Source organism: Stenella coeruleoalba (genome assembly GCF_951394435.1).
Source record: "Stenella coeruleoalba genome assembly, chromosome: 5".
Taxonomy (NCBI): domain Eukaryota; kingdom Metazoa; phylum Chordata; class Mammalia; order Artiodactyla; family Delphinidae; genus Stenella; species Stenella coeruleoalba.
Window position 1 is genome coordinate 84,783,212 of NC_137150.1, and position 8,507 is coordinate 84,791,718.

An 8,507-nucleotide genomic window follows, 5' to 3' on the forward strand; every position below is an offset into this window, starting at 1 on the left:
GCATTCTATTGGAGTCAATGGTCAGCTGTGATTCACTCTAGAAAGAGGGGAACAAGTGGTAACTGACTTATAAAACTGAGAAAGCCAACTCCTAAACTGGTAGTGGGGAAAACTGAGACCAACCCAATTTATACCACAGAATCCCCCAAAAGCATAGGAATTGGCAACACCAAAATATGTGCGGAACTGGTGATAAATAAAAAGGGAAGAGGAAGTAGAATAGCAGCTAAGATAAGGAGAAGAAGGTCAAAGTTGTTTGAGAAGCAGTTACATACCCTAGATCATCTCACCACCTCCAGGTTACTAGGCAACTATATGTTTGTAAGGTATACAGTGTCTCAAAAAATTTACCACCCTATCTGAGAAAGAAGCTACTGGAGAAACTGCTCACTGAGAGACCAGTAAAGACAAAAAGTGGGATACAAAAAACAGGAAATGGAACCAGGAGAGAAATGAAGGGAACCCCCAAGAAGATGCTGAAGGAAGACCCCAGAATGACAGCTGGAGACAAGATATAGAAGACAACTGTTTAGACAGGGGCATTGCAACTCGAGACAAACCAATTGAGTGCTGATTTCCAAGATCCCTGTTGCCATTTACCTTCTTTTAGTTGAGGATAAAATCCCCCCAGGGGTCTTGCTCAGATTCTTTCCCGTACTTAGTTTGTGAAGCTCTTATTCTCCCTCCATGCTCTGCTGCTTCACTACACAAGTTTCTGCTTTGATTTCCTCCTGAGAGCTGGAAGTAGCCAGAGGAAGTTTAGAAGCAGAAAATACAGAACAGGGCTTCCCTGGTGGCGCAGTGGTTGAGAGTCCGCTTGCCGATGCAGGGGACACGGGTTCGTGCCCCGGTCCGGGAAGATCCCACGTGCCGCGGAGCGGCTGGGCCCGTGAGCCATGGCCGCTGAGCCTGCGCGTCCAGAGCCTGTGCTCCGCAACAGGAGAGGCCACAACAGTGAGAGGTCCGCGTACCTCAAAAAAAAAACCCAAAAAACACAGAGCAGTCTACTCTCTCTGACCATATTTTTGCTAAATGTCTGTTATCTGGTCCAGGGGCCTAAACTGTGATGAGCGCTATGCTCTCAGGGCTCCATAAAGCCCTTGCCCCCTGACTTCCTAGAAGAGGTTCTTATAAATGCTCGGGGAACCTGACTGGTGTCATGACCAAATCATGACCCATAGACTCTGTTCAGTTTATTTTCTCCTAGAAGTTGTTATCTGATACTGGCAATGTCACCCTTCCTTTACACAGGTAGCTTGGTGCTTGCTACTCAGCTTTTCTTCTTTTTCTTTTTTTCTAACTAAGGAATATTGTTTAGGAATACACATGTGAGTGGTAAATCTGTAAATAAGACAAGGGACTGATTAACACAAAATTCAGAGTGATGTGTATCTTTGTGGGGGAGGAAGATAGATGCAACTGAGGAGAAACACAGGATTTCTATATTCCTTTAATGTTCTATTTCTTAATCTGAGTAATGGGTACATACATATTTATGCTATTCTTTAAATTGCCCATGTAAATATTATATATTCTTCTGTATGCGCAATACATTTCATAGTATTTTTAAGTTAATAAAAAATAAACAACTAACAAAAGTAATTCCTTTTTATTTAAATGTGGCTTGTTGAATGTTGGTTTGACAGAAAGATTTTGGTTTTGATTTGAATCACTTTTGTAAGATGCAAGTGGCTTGAATGTATTTTTATCCTAGTAGGAAAGAGCCAAAAGAGAAAAAGAGGATTGAGAAAGGGAAAGGGGTAATAATGTTATCTGGGAGAGTAGCATAAGATCCACTGGACAGAACAACTTTAGAGACTGGCAAAATCTAAGGGTACATGTGAAGTAGAAGCTAGTGTTGGGATAAAGAGAGAAGAGCAAGCTGAGAGAGCTCCTACGTCATTTGCTAAAGGTATTGGGTTTCTAGATTTCATTTCATTAAACCGTGAATTATTTAAATCCACCTTGAGCCAATTTCTGAAATGGGATGCCTTATATTATCTAATGTAGCACTGTAACCTATGGTGTTAAATAAATAAACATACCTAAATTTGACCTGCCATCTCACACCCCTTTCCTATTCCTTTGCTTTAATGATATCACTTAACCTCACAATTTTAGCATTGCTACTTTAAGTAGAAATGCTTTGCTTTTACAAAGATATAAGTAAATGTTTTCTAATAGACTATTGATAGTGTAATTAAATTCAGAGATCATCAAACATGTTGAGACAATGTTTTCCCTTATATAACTCTCTTCCTGGAAATTAGACATATTTAGAAACTATATTATCTATTTTATTGAATCTAACAGGCCACAGGAGTATTATTTTTTTAAATCTCTAGTAAGATCATTAGCAGTTTAACATTCAATTATAACAATTCATGGATAAGTGTTAATTCTGCCTACAAAAGAATACAAATTGTGCTCACGGTAATTAGAACTCAATATTAAATATATACAAATTGTAAAATATGTAGTATTTTTTGTGTAGCTAAGTTTGTTGGGGACAGAGAATAGAATACTAATATCAGTGAATATCTTGCCTTGGACCACACAACGGTACATTTAAAAGTAAGTCCAACCCCTGGGAAACAGCATCTGTATGTGATTCAGATCCTAGAAAAGAAGAAGGTCATAGAAGAAAAATATGTGGACTTGAATTCTCAATTCTTTCAAAATGAAGATTATAATTTGAAGGACTTTTTTCAGTGAAAACTTCTCAGAACAAGATGCCTGACCATGTTCAACATGGCTGGAAAAATCCTGGTAGTTATTTCTACTCAGTGAGAAATTCTGTGGAAGAGAAAGTGGTCCAAAGGGAGGAAATAGAAGGTGATGTGTTTGGTTCCATTCCCTAGAAATTGAACCTGAGAAAGAGATTCCCGTACAAGTGACTTGCTGAGGGAGTGCTGCTCTGGGGAAACTTATAAGAGAAGCAGGAAAAGAGAGGCAAAGTAGACACTCATGTGGGTGCAACTGAAGTTCATCCTGATCCCACAGGGAGCTCTAGAGCATGAATGTCGTCACAGGCACACATGACGACATTCACCTTGAGGCAAGAAGATTGGTCTTTGATACCCTCATATTGGCTTGGGACCACCGGGCGTGGGGTGGTGGGAGAGCACAGGCACAGAATGCTTAACCTTCCAGGCATTGCCACATGTGGCAGCTCCTTTTGGTTGAGGGCAAGTTTCAGTACTAGTGTGCCGCTGTGCATCTTAGCGGTCAACACTCAGCTGGAGGCAGTGAACTGGCCTGGTAAATGGACTCTGGGAGTTCACCAACAGGATCAACTACAGGTAGTATTTTTATTTGTGTTCTTTTCTCTTTTTTCCTAAGCTGTCACCATTTCCTTCAGTTGCATATTCTAACTCCAGAACATTTTTGGTAGTTGTCATTAATATAATTGTTCAAAATAAAACTGGATTTGATCCCGGGTTCCAGCACCAAAAAGAAAACAAACAAACAAACAAAAATAAGGATTCTAGTGTTCAAACACCTTTTTATTTAGCATCTGGGTTCACTGTTATGTAATACTTTAAAAAAGCAAAATAAAAAGGTTAAATTACTTTTCAGAAAAGTTACCAAAAGTCTTCACTCTGCGTAAGGCATATTGTTGGGTCGATAAGGGAAAAAGCTTTGAGCAAAATAGAAGTGGATTTTTTGTTGTTGTTGTTGTTGCACCTTGCAGCTTGTGGGATCCCCGACCAGGTATTGAACCTAGGCCTTTGGCAGTGAGAGCACCAAGTCCTAACCCCTGGACTGCCAAGGAATTCCCAAAATAGAAGTGAATTTAAATTCTGGCTCTAATATTCACTAGCTGTATGATTGTGTGTAAGTTTCTTCTATGTGTCTCATCTGCTTCTTTATCTGGAAAAAAGAGGAATAGTAACCCTTCTTAGAATTGTTGTGAGGTTTAAAGAACACATGATAGAGTTCTAATTGTAGTTCTGGTAATAGGGTGGGCCACTTACTTGGACCAACCTTCCCACTAAGAGTAACTACAAATGCTTTATAAAATACTTTTTGAAAACCTTCTGTAAATTATCAGAGAGATGACAAGATAGTAAGAATTATCAGGCCAGTATCTAAGGAACCCAGAAACACGAGTGAAGTAATGAAGCCGCTTTTGCTTTGAATCTGCCCAAACACTAAGTCTTAGCTTACAAGGCCTGGTGAAGAGAATGACAGAAGATAAAGTCCCAATGTGGAAACCACCTTCTCATAAAGCTGGGCATGAACTTGAAGAAAGCCCATCCCATGCTCTCACCTGTAAGAGATTAGAAGGTGAGTTGGGGAACACAGACTTGAAATGTTGTTATTATAGACCAACCATTATGCTGCTTTGCAGACCATATTCACACTCCCTAGGTGGTCCAAACAAATTTCAATGTGAATTTAGTTTAAAACCATCCTGCAAGTCCTTTTTATATAGCAAATTCCAAGCTAATAAATATAGAAGAAATGATGAAATTGGATATCACAAGTATGAAATAATGGATCTAGACTTGTGCTCTCCAGTACAGTAAGCACACCCACACTTTGCTAAACTTAAATCAATTAAAATTAAAATTCAGTTCCTTAGTCACACTACCACACTTCAAGTGCTCTATTGACTCTAGTGGCTACCGTATTCACAGCACAGATGTAGAATACTTCCATCAACTTAAAGTTCTATTGGGCAGCCCTAATCGAGACAATGATCATCACTGGCTGCTATTTCACCACTGGGTGAAATATGAGGATGTTAAGGTAGATGGATTGGCTGACAACATCTAAATCCACCATCAGTTTTAACACACACACACACAAACACACACACACACACACTCAAACACATACATTCATTGTGACAAATTTTAAAGACCTTCACAAATTTCCGGAACTCCCTTAAGGATGATGCTACCGTCACTGAGAAACCCTGATCTTTGTCTTGGCTCACGGCTACCTGGAATAAAGACTATATATCTCCCAATTTCTTTGCAGATAGGTGTGGCCTTGTAACTAATAACTGGCCAATTTTATGTTAATAGAAATGTTCTAAAATGTTCTAAAATGTTAATAGAAATGTTCTAAAATGTTCTAAAATAGAAATGTTCTAAAAATGTTAATAGAAATGTTCTAAAATGTTATGTTAATAGAAATGTTCTAAAATGTTCTAATGTTAATAAAAATGTTCTAAAATGTAACTAATAACTGGCCAATTTTATGTTAATAGAAATGTTCTAAAAGACAGGGGCTTCCCTGGTGGCGCAGTGGTTGAGAGTCCGCCTGCCGATGCAGGGGACACGGGTTCGTGCCCCGGTCCGGGAAGATCCCACATGCCACGGAGCAGCTGGGCCTGTGAGCCATGGCCGCTGAGCCTGCACGTCCGGAGCCTGTGCTCTGCAACGGGAGAGGCCACAATGGTGAGAGGCCCGCATACCGCCAAAAAAAAAAAAAAACAGGGAAGGACATATTCTTCTTGTTTCTGATGGTTGGGATATGTTATGTAGGCCTAAACGGCAGGAGCTGGAGCTGTGTTGGATGAAAGACATATATTGAGGATGAAGAACAAATCTGAGTACCTGAAGTACTGAGTAAAGTACTGGAATGCTTACACTTACGTGAAAGAAATAAACTTTAATCTTATTTTAACCACTTTGTTTTGGATTTCTGTCACTCAAGCTGAACCTAACCCTAACTAAAACAGGTAGATACTTTTATCATCTCTGTTTTACAGATGGGAAAACAGAGGCTAACTTGACTGCCCAAGGTCATACAGCTAGTAAGTAACAGACTTGGGATTTGAAATTGGACCGTCTAATTTAAGAACTTATGCTCTTACTGACCATGATATTTTATCCCTGCTACTAGATAAAGGGGAGACTACTGGAACAGGAGGAATTGATGATATATATATTTTTTTACATTTTATTTATTTGTTTATTTTTGGCTGCATTGAGTCTTTGTTGCTGTGCGCAGGCTCTCTCTAGTTGCGGTGGGTGGGGGCTACTCTTCGTTGTGGTGTGCGGGCTTCTCATTGCAGTGGCTTCTCTTATTGCAGAGCACAGGCTCTAGGTGCATGTGCTTCAGTAGTTGTGGCACGTGGGCTCAGTAGTTATGGCACGCAGGCTTAGTTGCTCTGCGGCATGTGTGATCTTCCCAGACCAGGGCTCGAACCCATGTCCCCTGCACTGGCAGGTGGATTCTTAACCACTGTGCCACCAGGGATGTCCCAACTGATGATATTTTAAGTATGAGATAATTGTTGGAACAAATTTCTCAGGGGATGATGGGGACAGTAATGAGAACTGCTTATGTTTCAAAGCTTAGAAAGAAATTACACTCACATTTAGTTTAACATATTATTTAGCTGTACTTCAGGAATTCTTTTCCAAAAGAGCAAGCCCATCCTTTTGGCTTCTGTTATGTTTATGAAGTAAGTTATTTTAATGATGTATAATTTTAAAATCTTCACTTCATAACATTTAAATGGATATTGCTTATAATTCAACACAATTTGCTGTAAAATCAAGGTTCATGTTTCCCCTTCTGCTCAATATACAGACTCAATATCCTGTGTTTCTGTTTACAAAGTTTCTAGGGATTAATTTAATTTTCTCATGAACATAGATTTTGAGGACAACATATAGGTGACTTGCTATGACATAGGCCCTTTCTTTATGGGCAAAGAATTGTTAACTAAGTTAGAATCTAATGAATGGAGGGTTCAAATAAGCTAGTCACTGAATTTGGGTTAAAATACAGGCAGTGTGGCACATGCAAAATTCCCTTTGGGAAGCCCAAAAAGACACCTCAAAGACACAAAGCAGCTGCAGAGGCGCATTGTGTTATTTCTTACTTGAGCAAATCTATAAATACCAGAGATTTATTAATTATGTTTATCGCAGAACTACTGCTTACCTGGCGGTAGTTTAATCTAAGTAATACCAAGAGGTGCTGCTACAAGAAAGAAATATATTTGAAATGGTTCTTGTCGGTTCATTCTATTTAATTTTTAATTTTAACTATTTGACTAGGTAAGTCACATGATTCAAATGTGAAGAAATATATTTTATTATTTTTGAATTGGTCAATTCCTGAAGAGTTTTGCATTTGATGATGAATTTCTATATGGAATCAGGCCAACATTGGTCCTTTCAGAAGTATTCAGTAAGCACTGACATTTTAACAAGCACTAAAAGAGTCCGGCTTTTCACTTGTAGGGGTTGTTAAAATTTCTGGTTTGAAGACTGCCTTCATGATCTGGCCATATCTTCTTATTGCACTTTTCTGTACTTAATATTTTTCCTTAGAAATGGCTCAATTTTTTTTTTTACTACTTTGGCCTCCTCCCTAAGCAAATCCTTGAAATCTTGGATATGAATTACATTTTCATATGTACATAAGAAAATGTACTTATTTCATAAGTACATTTTCATGAAGTACATTTTATTTTTTTTATTTTTTAATTTTTTATTTTTTTGTGGTATGCGGGCCTCTCACTGTTGTGGCCTCTCCGGTTGCGGAGCACACGCTCCGGACGCGCAGGCTCAGCGGCCATGGCTCACGGGCCTAGCCGTTCCGCGGCATGTGGGATCTTCCCGGACTGGGGCACGAACCCGTGTCCCCTGCATCGGCAAGCGGACTCTTAACCACTGTGCCACCAGGGAAGCCCATGAAGTACATTTTAATGCACAGAGGCAAAAATGTGTATTTTTGCCTCTGTGCATTAAAATGTACACTATACATCTGTCTCTCCCCCAAAACTACCTCATGGACACAGAATTGTGCTGTGCAATCCCCCGTCAAGGAAAGACTTGTTGGTCAGCTGCCAGGAGTGTGGTCAGCAGACAGCTGTCAGCTGTGAGCTCCTTCTAGGCTAGGTCTGCAGATGCCACCTCACCTGAGGTCACATCCTCACAGGGCAGCCTGAACCGGGATTCCATGAGGTTGGGGGGAGAGAGAGAGAGAGAGAGAGGGAGGGAGGGAGGGAGGGAGAGAGAGAGAGAGAGAGAGAGAGGGAGGGAGGGAGGGAGAGAGAGAGAGGCACTGGGGTACTAAGGCCTGGCCGTCTCAGTCTGATGCATGTCAACTCTGATCTGCAATATTTCCTCCAGAGCTTCCCCACTGGAGTGGCTAAGGCTTTGCCAAACCTGCTTTGTATTTTGATTTCCTCTCTGCCCAATCCCACTTCACCCCTTTCCTTTCTCGTGTTGATTCCAAATAAGCAACTTGTACCTCCATCTCTATCTCAGCATGTTTCCAAAGAACCCAACCTACAATACCATGCTTGAGAAAATACTGTCCTAAATCATATTTTTAGGACAAGTGTCAAAAGGTCTTTATAAAGACTTTGAAATAAAGCATGCAATTTAAAAATAAAGGCCATGGAGTTCCCTGGTGGAGCAGTGGTTAAGAATACGCCTGCCAGTGCAGGGGACACTGGTTCGAGCCCTGGTCCAGGAAGATCTCACATGCTGGAGCAACTAAGCCCGTGCACCACAACTACTGAGCCTGTA